At 44.6% G+C, this 10,907-nt stretch overlaps 1 non-coding gene across 1 annotated transcript; it reads left to right on the top strand.

Annotated features, from left to right (window-relative positions):
• The first annotated feature begins 272 nt into the window (after nt 1-272).
• LOC133828313 (small nucleolar RNA R71) lies at nt 273-378 on the top strand. The gene has a single exon (XR_009890940.1). It is a non-coding gene; the product is annotated as a small nucleolar RNA R71 (small nucleolar RNA).
• Nucleotides 379-10,907: the final 10,529 nt, after the last annotated feature.

Below are 10,907 nucleotides of genomic sequence, written 5' to 3' on the forward strand. Positions count from 1 at the left end.
CCATACTCATGGTCTTTAGGAGGTCGGTCATAGATGAAACTTAAGCGATCAAAGTTGTCAAAGTATATACCTCATGAACACCCGCTACCTTTCTTCCCGTTGAGGCTCTAGGATTAGACCATTGGTAATTATTGTTGGCAATCCACTCAAAAATCTCATATGCTTCATTGTGGGACATAGAGAGAATAACCCCATTTGTTGAAGCATCCAAAACCATGCAAGTAGAAGCATTGAGGCCGTTGTAAAAAGTCTCCATTTAAATACAATGTGAAATACCATGACGTGGGCACTTCCTCAATAACTCCTTGAACCTCTTCCAAGCATCACACACCGACTCTTCTTCAAATGTTGAAAAGAAATAATCTCATTTCGAAACATGGCATTTTTTTTTGGAAGGAAATACTTCATCAAAAATTTCTTTACTAGCTCATTGCATGTAGACACCGAGTCAGAAGGAAGTGTATTGAGGGAAGCTCTAGCTCTGCCCCTCATAGAAAAAGGGAACAATTTTAATCTCAAGGCTTCTTCAGTAATGCCTTGCAACTTGAAGGAATCGCTCACCTCCATCAATGAGTGGAGATGGAGATGAGGGTCCTCTGTAGGAAGCCCACTAAATTGACCCACTGTCTGCAACATTTGGAACATCACGGGCTTCCAGTCAAATTGAGTTGGTTGAATTTCAGGCCTAACAATGCCATGATTCATCTCATTAAACATTGGGGCAGCGTACTCCCTTATGGCCCTCTCTTTATCATCGACCATAATAATAGCATTGGCAACATTAAAACAATTGGCTGCATTATTAGTAGCTCCACATCAGTGTTAAGCTTGGGTTAAGAATGAATCTCCTTATCCCCTTCACCTTCTTTAGCCATAACAATGTGAAATTCAACTCGTTGTTCCATTAGTCTTCTTCTATATGTGCGTTCAATCTCAGGGTCAGTAGGGGATAGCTCAAAGTCTTGATGCTCGTTCATGCAACATGATCAATCTAGCAAAGCTCAAGCTCAAGCAAACAAGATTAGTGCACAATAAGAAAAAAAATTTCAAAGTAATTAATAATGCACAAAAGTCTAATTTCAATCCCCGGCAACGGCGCCAAAAACTTGTTGCGATTTAATTTGATCAAATATGTGCAAGTGCACCCAGTCACAAAACAAGTAATAAAGTCATAAGTATTCGAGATTGTCTCCACATTGATTGGAAATTAAAACTAAATACAAAAATTAATTACCAAACAATTGCAAATGTAACCAAATTAATTTTTTTTGATTTTGTAAACTAACACTACTTGAGATCAGTTAAAAATGATTAAAAATAAACTACAATGCCAATCTGAAAGTGAGATAAAATCAATTGGTTGAAATGGACTTGAATTATTAAATCCCTCTATGTCAAATGACCTATACGTTTTGTTGCACCAAAATCTCAGCAAAATTACCAAAGTTAACAAGAATTCAAAACAAGTTCATAGAACTTTTCCAAATCCTATGGTATTAACTATTTTACCTAATTAAATATATTCATATGCCAATCAAGTTTAAGAATCCAGATTTAAGGCAAATAACACATTCCTATGTTATTCACAAACATAATCTAACAATATTATCTACTTGTGTCATTCAAATTTATCAATTATATTCAAACTTCTTAGCACAAATATAACTCAATATCTTGCCATTGGTGGCCAAACAACAACAAGAATTCATCTATAAGAATATTTGAATGAACAATGGGTAATTTGCGAAAATAAAGTGCTAGAAATTTAGAATTAAGACATAGATTTCATTAATAATCCAACTCTCAAAATATCTAGTTCATGGCTAAATCAAGAAACACAAATACAAAGTCAAATTTTTCCATGAGTAATCAATCAAAATACTAGAGAAAATAGGAAAGGAATAACAAACAAATAGAAGAAATAGCCCAAAATGATGATGGAATAAACATCCTCTTCTTCTTTTCTCCCTTTCCTTGTTTGTATTCCTCAAGTCCCCTTGTACTTGGTGGCTCTCTCGCTAAAAGATAGCTGAATACAGTAATGGAGGTTACTGTCTCTTTTTCTTTCAGCTAGGTAGAAAATCTTTTTTCCTCATGTCCCACAAATACCCCTCCTTGCCTCTCACGTGAGTTTCCATTTCTCTTCTAGAACTTGCTCCTCTAAAATGCAGCTAGTAACTCTTATTTTTGCCACCTCACCACCCTTTGGCCACTCAATTAATGAGACGTCACATGTCTCTCATTAATATGCTTCATTTTACTCATTGTATACTGCAGAAAATTCTCTAGCAAAATTTCCTTTCCTACAGCAAAACCTAACATTACAGCACAAATTAAACTACTAAGAGCCATTTCACATTTTATTTTTTCTTTGAAAAATTTCATGCATAAATTCCTTAATTTCCTACTTTCAGCTCTAAAAACTAACATAACACAATAACTTACAACAACACAAAAAGGCAAAAGAAATTAACTAAAATAATAACAAACAAGCACTCATCACTCTTCTTAATTCTATATTTATAATCTTAAAAGTATAAAAATAACTCTTTATTCAGGAGTTATCATACCCTAAAACTTATCACATTAATTACTCGTCCTCGAGTGATGAATCTAAAAAGATAACAAAGACACAAAAAGCAACACGAATTGAGCAATAAAAGAAAAAAAGGGGAAAACTTATGACATTACATATCTTCGATTAATAAATCTAAAAAGATAACAAAAGACACAAGAAGACACCAAAAATTGAACAACAAATGATAAAAAGGAAGACAACAAAAACAAGACACAACAAGAGAAGATTAACTTTACTTTGCCAATGCTTAAAAAGGGGAAAACTCTCATGAATTTTATTGTTGAATAAGAGAAATTGAATTTTAAACATACACAAGCCTTAAACAAAAATCTTCAAGTATTAATGGTGTTGTGAAAATATGAGTCAAGTGTCTCTTTAGTGCATGCATAACTTAATTTTTCCTAATCATTTTAAATCACCCAAAATCTAACTAGGCCTTGGTCATAAAGCTTAAATAATGCCTCTATAAGTTACTTAGTGATCCCCTCTCCACTAATGTAGAAAAATACCACACCAAAGATCAATTGCACTTTATCAAGCTTGTAATGATAGGCTAGGGTTAAGGTAGGATAAGAGAGATTATTTTTGGCTTAAATCACCCTAAGCACCTCAATCTTTCCAGGACCAAAATCAAAGCACACATTAAGTTCCCCCGAAGAGCACCCCAAAACAAAACATAACTCTTGCCACTAGTCTTTATTTTTAACATACATAGACAAAAACTAAAATAAATTTTTGTTTTATTTATAGAGTTGAACCCCAAACATATTTACAAACATACTTGATTACTCTTTTTTTTAATTTTCAACTAAAATTGTTTTTTAGTTTTTATTTTATTACAAAACTTTCCCTTGATTCAAGGAAGTGCACTCTTTAATTTTTTATTTTTTCTAATTTTTTTTCGAATAATGACATACAAACTAAATGGCAAGAGGAAAAGAAAAATGAGAGTACATTCTCCTCCAAACATAAAATAAACATTGTCTCCAATGGTTAAAACAAGAAAAAGAAGAAAATGAAAACTCTCACCCAAGGGCCTCTCTCACACTCAACTCCTCTCAACCCCCAAAATGCAACAAGAAATCTATCCTATAAAGATCAAGGTGCTAAAAGGGTACGGTGAAAAGTGGTTATTATATCTAGTGAGGCTAAAAACTAAAAGTGTCTATTACGCTGAACGGGGTGACTAGGGATAAAAATGCATAAAGGGTAGGCTTAAAAGGTTCAAATGGTCCAAGGATGGCCTAAATCATGTCATTAGTGTGGTGATGTCTAGGATTTATCCTCAAGGAAAACCACTAAGTTATTATAGAAACTTAAGCAACCTTCAAACCCAAAGAGACTAGGTTATAACTTAACTTAGAGTGACATTCAACTTCAACTTAATTTAATTTTATTTTTTAAAGATTTTTCAAGCTCATCATCGAGCCCCCAAGTTAATAATAACAAAGACCAAGCACACCCTCAAAAGAACGACAAAACAACTATAACAACAAGACAATGACACCGACAAGAAACTAAAACAATAAAAGTTAAAGCCACAGAACAAAAGAAATAACAAAAACAACAACAAAGTAAATAAATGAAAACGAATTGAGATAAGAAAACTCTCCTGCCTATCCCTCCAAATTGTCATCTGAAATGATAGGGTTGTTTTAGAAGTTATGGCCATCATTTTGGTTGGTGGTGGGGTGAGGATTTTCATGATTTTTGCTTGGGAGCTTTAGTTCTAGTGGCTGCAATATGTGTGTGTTCAAATTATTTGCGAAAAGAGTTTATTTGTGGGGTGAGGATTATAATTATTGTTTGAATTAATTATATAATAATATTAAGAAAATTCATTATTCATTCATGAGAATATGATCTTGTATTAGTACGAGATAATTAAGATCATATATAATGAATAAAAAAATTCGTAACATATTAAAGTAAGGCATCTTTAATGAATGGTTACTAGTGCGGTTTACTAAGTGTTGAGGCTCAAAATTCCACGCCCTCGAAGGATCAAAGGCACGCACTAAGGCCCCATAAGCACTTAATTACATGATGGGGCCGCGATGCCCTCGGGCTCCCATTGTCCCGCACCAACCACGTACTTAGCGAAGCCACGCCTTAGTTGCACCTGATGGCCTCGCTGGTGGAGCGTCTCGCTGGGCGTGGTGGCCTCGCTGGTGGTGGCCTCGCTGCACATGGTGGCCACGCTGATGGAGCGCCTCGCTGAAGGTGGTGACCTCGCTGGTGGTGGCCTCGCTGCACATAGTGGCCTCGCTGGTGGTGGCCTCGCTGATGGTGGCCTCGCTGGTGGTGGCCTCGCTGATGATGGCCTCGCTGCACTTGGTGGCCTCACTGGTGATGGCCTCACTGCACATGGTGGCCTCGCTGGTGGTAGCCTCACTGATGGTGGCCTCGCTGGTGGTGGCCTCGCTGATGATGGCCTCGCTGCACATGGTGGCCTCGCTGGTGGTAGCCTCGCTGATGGTGGCCTCGCTGGTGGTGGCCTCGCTTATGATGGCCTCGCTGCACATGGTGGCCCCGCTGGTGGTGGCCTCGCTGATGGTGGCCTTGCTGCACATGGTGGCCTCGTTGGTGGTGGCCTCGCTGCTGGTGGCCTCGCTTGTAAGGCACCTCGCGAAATGGTGCCCCAACCATGCCTCGGCCGCGCGCATGAGGTCCAGCACCAAGTGGCCTCACGAGATGGCGTCACGCACACGCCTATTCTTCGCCCCTAACACTTCAAGTGGACGTGTCCTCTAAGGGTCAACCATGACTTCGACATTTAGAGGGAAAGGCCTAAGAATAATTCAAAAGGATCATGTTGGTACAATCTTGTACGGGGTACGACCGTTAAGACCGTATGCATGATCCTGACACTCTTGATAGATGAGTAGTTGGAGCATTAGGAAAGAGGACAGAATCGACACCACTACCTCCTGCGCCACTACCCATCAGACACGGGTACAGACAAGTACTGGAGACATCCTCCTGACATCTGCTCCTGTACAGGATGTACAACCACAACCTCTGAAGCCACTCCCCTGACACAGTACATATGTACCACTTGGTCTCCTGGACCACCATGTATCTAAGGCCATTAGAGCCTACTATAAAATGAACTCTAAGACCACCTGAAAGGGGGTTGGAAATTTTACTGTAGCAGTGGTTTGAGTGTGAATGAAAGACTGAATTCTCCATTATTGTTCTATCATAGTTCTTGAGTTATTGTTCAAGTTTTTGCAGCTTTTTGATTAGTGATCTTAATTTGATAATTTTTCCAACTTAACTTGGTTGACGAGTTCTCACCGTCAACAGTTTGGTGCCGTCTGTGGCAACATTAGTTTCAAGCTACTGTTCCACCATTGTTTCCGACAAGAAGAAGATGCCAAGATGCTCGAAGCGACTGAGGGAGACACGGGAGGTAGAAGTTCACCTGAACGGAGTCCAGCTGAAGGCCTCCATGAAGGACGCTCCTCCACCCAGGGACGTGGAGCCCCCGAAAGACCCTGAGGTTCACGGAGGTGATAGGGTGGCCTCATCGCCGGCCGCTCCACCTGGAGGGAGTCCTCCAAGGGCACCACCGGTAAACGCTGATGAGTTCCCTCCTCCAAAACCGCCGCAGGCACCGAACTCCGACCGGCAAGACCCGGACCCTTCTGCCCGTAGGCCTGACAAGCACCCCCGGGTCCACTCTGTGAGCTCGAGTTCGAAATCCCGGTTTTACGAAGAGGAGATACGTGAGCTCCACCGCAAGAACCAAAGATTAGAAACCACCTTAGAAAACATGCAAGAGGTCCTTAACGGCCTGCTGCAGGGTAAGTCCAGCGTAACCTTGCCTACGAGGAAGGAGAAGGGCAAGGATTGGGTGGAGACCACAGTACCGGTAGATGATGGGAGAACCCAACATTCAACTAGTAACACCCCCCGCGCGAAGCAACGCGATCACCCCGAACCGCCTAAGCAGGCCCCGAAGCCAGTGTCGAGGACCAACGCTGCCCCTCGCCATGAGGATGAGGTCACCTCCAAAAGAATACCCTCAGACTTGCGGGAGGAGCTCAATAAGAAGAGGGCGGGCAAAGGGACCACGCCGCCTGTGGCGCCTCGAGAAGGCAAGGGAAAGGCGGATCTCAGCCCGTCTGCTTTAAGGGACAGTCTCAGCAAGAGGAGGAAGGACCTAGACACGGAGATGAGGAGCTTGCGGAGCAAGATCGTCACCGCGTCAGGCGGCCAGGCCTTTGAGGAAGACTTCGACCATGAGTCGCCCTTTGTGAGAGAAATTCAGGCAATCCGACTCCCTGCCAATTTTAAGGAGCCCAATATGACCCCTTACGAAGGGAACACGGATCCGAAATACCACCTGGATGCGTTTAATGATTTGATGAAACTGAGAGGGATCGGAAGTGGTGCCAGGTGCCATTGCTTCGCTGTTACTCTGAAAGGACCCGCCTACAAATGGTTCAAAAGACTAAGGTCGGGGTCCATCAGGTCCTGGCAGTAGTTTTCTGATGAATTCCTCCAGCAACACCATGCCGTGCGAGACTACACGATGCCTGGTACCAGCCTGGCTAACGTGAAGCAAGGGGAGAACGAAAGCCTGAAGAGCTACATTCATCGGTTCAATATGGAGGCCGTAAAAGTGGGAAGCCTAACGCGCCGAGAGTTAAAAATGGCCATTACCGCAGGACTGCTCCCAGGAAGCAAGTTGTGGGACAACATGTTGAAGAGGGAAGTCACCGACTTAGATGACTTCTATGAGAGAGCGCAGAAGTACATCCGTGTGGAGGATGGCCATGCAAACCTGAAGGCGGGGAAGGAGGAGCCCCATGCGAAGCCCCCAACTAACGACGGATCGAATGTAGCAAAGAAGAAAAGGACGTACGATGGGCCAAGAGATGACCAGCAGAGGAAAACCAAACGAGGGGGTGACCATAGGCCAACGGCTTATACTTACTATACGAACCTCACGGACACCAGGGAGCATATTTACATCACCAACGAAGATCGAGTGCCCTTCAAGAAGCCCCCACCAATGAGGAAAGATTGGTCCAAAAGGGACCCCAGTAGATACTGCCAATACCACAAGGACATCGGACACACCACGGCAGAGTGTATCCATCTGAAGGAGGAAATTAAGGAGCTTATCCGCTGGGGGCATTTGGGCCGCTATGTCAGGAGAGAAAGGCAAAGGCCGGAGGGCGAGCCCACAGCACCCCAGGCACAAGAGCGAGCCCCAGAAATACAGGGGGAGGTCCGAACCATTTTTGGAGGTCCAGGATTTGGGGGAGACTCTAGGAAGGGGCGAGATAGATATGCAAGAGAGGCTCGGCGAAGTCCGCCTCCCTGCGTCATGAGTTTAGAACAACGACCCACGAAGAGTTTCAAGGGGGAAAACGACTCGATAACGTTCACTGAGGAGGACGCACGGGGGGTACACTTTCCCCACAATGATCCGCTGGTGTTGACAGTTCAATTGGAAAATATGCGTGTGCATCGAGTCCTAGTGGACAACGGGAGCTCGGTCGACATCCTATATCGCCCTGCTTTGGAAAAGATGGGACTGGGCATTCGTCACCTGAAGCCCTGCTAGTCGTCCCTATACGGGTTCACAGGGGACTCAGTGCAACCCCTTGGAATGATCGAATTGACACTTACCATGGGGGAGCAACCCCGGCAGACTACAGTCATGTCTAACTTTGTTGTAGTAGATTGTGCATCAGCTTTCAACGCGGTATTGGGGAGACCCTCCCTGAGAGAATTGAAAGCCATAACTTCAATATATCACTTGGTTGCCAAGTTCCCGACTCCAGGAGGGGTCGCAAGTATGAAGGGAGAACAGAAGGAGGTGAGGGAGTGTTACAACACCTCACTCCGCACGCCTGTAAAACTGCGTGAGCCAATGGCCATGGTGGTACATGAGGCGCTATGTATGCCCACGGGGGGTCCGCAGGAGCTGGACCCTCGAGTCGTGGATGAGTCAAGAGCAGAACCAGTGGAAGAAGTAGAGGAGGTTACGGTGACGGAGGAACCCTTAAGGAAATTGAAGATAGGGAGAAGCCTGCAAGGTGACGTGAAGGAGGAGTTGACGAAATTTTTGAAAGATAATCTAGACGTGTTTGCATGGAGTCATGAGGACATGGTGGGCATAGACCCCAGTGTGATGTGTCACCACCTGAACATCTCCCCAGAAGCAAGGCCCGTCCGGCAAAAGAGGCGGGCGCTAGACCCAACAAGATACGCAGCGTTAAAGGAGGAGGTTGACAAGTTGAAGGCCAACGGTTTCATCCGTGAGTCTTTCTACCCTGTGTGGGTATCGAACCCAGTACTCGTGCCGAAGCCGAATGTGAAGTGGAGAACTTGCGTGGATTTCACGAACTTGAATAAAGCTTGTCCTAAGGACAGCTTCCCACTTCCCAGGATAGATCTGCTAGTAGATGTGACAGCAGGACATGAGTTACTAAGTTTTATGGACGCCTACTCAGGATACAACCAAATCCCAATGAACCCAGCAGATGAAGAGCACACGTCATTCATTACAGACAAAGGGCTATACTGTTACAAGGTGATGCCCTTCGGGCTCAAAAACGCGGGAGCCACCTATCACAGGCTGGTGAATAAAATGTTCGCCATTCAGATAGGAAGGAATATGGAGGTGTATGTGGATGACATGTTAGTGAAGACCAAAGTAGCAGCAGAGCTCAACAAAGACCTTGGTGAGATGTTTGACACGCTCAGGAAATACCAGATGAAGTTGAACCCAGTCAAATGCACCTTTGGGGTATCCTCAGGAAAATTCTTGGGCTTCATGGTCAATTCCAGAGGCATCGAGGCCAATCCTGACAAGATAAAGGCACTCATAGAGATGAGCCTGCCAAAGAATAAGAAGGAGGTGCAGTGCCTAACAGGAAGGGTGGCGGCCCTTAATAGGTTTATCTCAAGGTCCACCGACAAGTGCCTCCCATTCTTTGACATCCTCAAAGGGAGCAAAAAGTTCGCTTGGGATGAAAGATGTGAGGAAGCTTTTGTCAAGCTGAAAGAGCACCTGGGGAAGCCACCCCTGTTAGCGAAGCCAGAGAAGGGCGAGAAGCTGTACCTGTACTTGGCAGTGTCTGAGCATGCCATCAGCGCAGCCCTGGTTAAGGGAGAGAAGAGGCAGCAACAACCCGTATACTATATCAGCAAACGTTTGGTGGACGCGGAGAACCAGTATCCAGAGATCGAAAAACTGGCCTATGCGCTAGTGGTGGCTTCGAGGAAGTTGAAACCTTACGTCCATGCACATACAATTGAAGTCTTAACAGATAGTCCTTTGAGACAGGTCTTACATAAGCCAGAGACTTCAGGGAGACTAATGAAATGGTCGATTGAGCTGAGTCAGTTTGATATTGTATACACTCCGAGGGCTTCCATCAATGGACAGGTGCTGGCAGATTTTATAGTAGAACTCACCCATCAGCCGAATGAAGGAAGGAATGAAGAAGGAGAGCAGCCTGTTACGGAGGAGGAGCTAGGAGGTTCAGAGGAGTGGAGTTTGCACGTTGATGGGGCATCAAATGAAGGAGGATCAGGAGCGGGCATCATGATGACTGGGCCCGAAGGACATAGAATGTATTGCGCAATCCGATTTGGGTTTGAGGCCTCTAATAATGAAGCAGAGTACGAGGCGCTCTTAGCTGGCCTGCGTTTGGCCCAGGAGCTGAGAGTGACGCGCCTTCAAATCTTCAGCGACTCTCAATTGGTAGTATTCCAAGTAAAGGGAGAGTACCAGGCGAGGGGACCCAAGATGGCCGCATACTTGGAGAAGGTGAAGGGCTATCTGGGACGGTTGGTGGCATATACTATAGAGCAAATCCCCAGAGAAAAGAACACCCATGCCAATGCACTCGCAAAGCTGGCATCTACCAAGGATAGTGATGTCTTGGAATCAATACCTGTGGAGTACTTACCAAAACCCAGCATCAAAGGCGCGGACGTGCACATGATTAGTGCCCCGAGGGAATCATGGACCGAGCCAATCAAGAGGTACCTGGAAGAAGGAACCTTGCCTGCAGATAAAAACGAATCCCGGAGGTTGGTGTACAAGGGCGCAAGATACACCCTAGTAGATGGGGTCCTTTACAAAAGAGGATTCTCAATGCCCCTCCTGCGGTGTGTAGAAGAAGAGGAGGCGTTGAAAGTGTTACAGGAGATACATGAGGGAGAGTTCGGCAACCATGAGAGCGGACCCTCCACAGCTAGGAAGGCCATTAGACAAGGATACTACTGGCCTTCCATGGAGAAAGATGCGCATGACTTTGCCACGAAATGCGACAAATGCTAGAGGCACGCCAACTACCCT

Source organism: Humulus lupulus, chromosome 3 (assembly GCF_963169125.1).
Source record: "Humulus lupulus chromosome 3, drHumLupu1.1, whole genome shotgun sequence".
Lineage (NCBI taxonomy): Eukaryota > Viridiplantae > Streptophyta > Magnoliopsida > Rosales > Cannabaceae > Humulus > Humulus lupulus.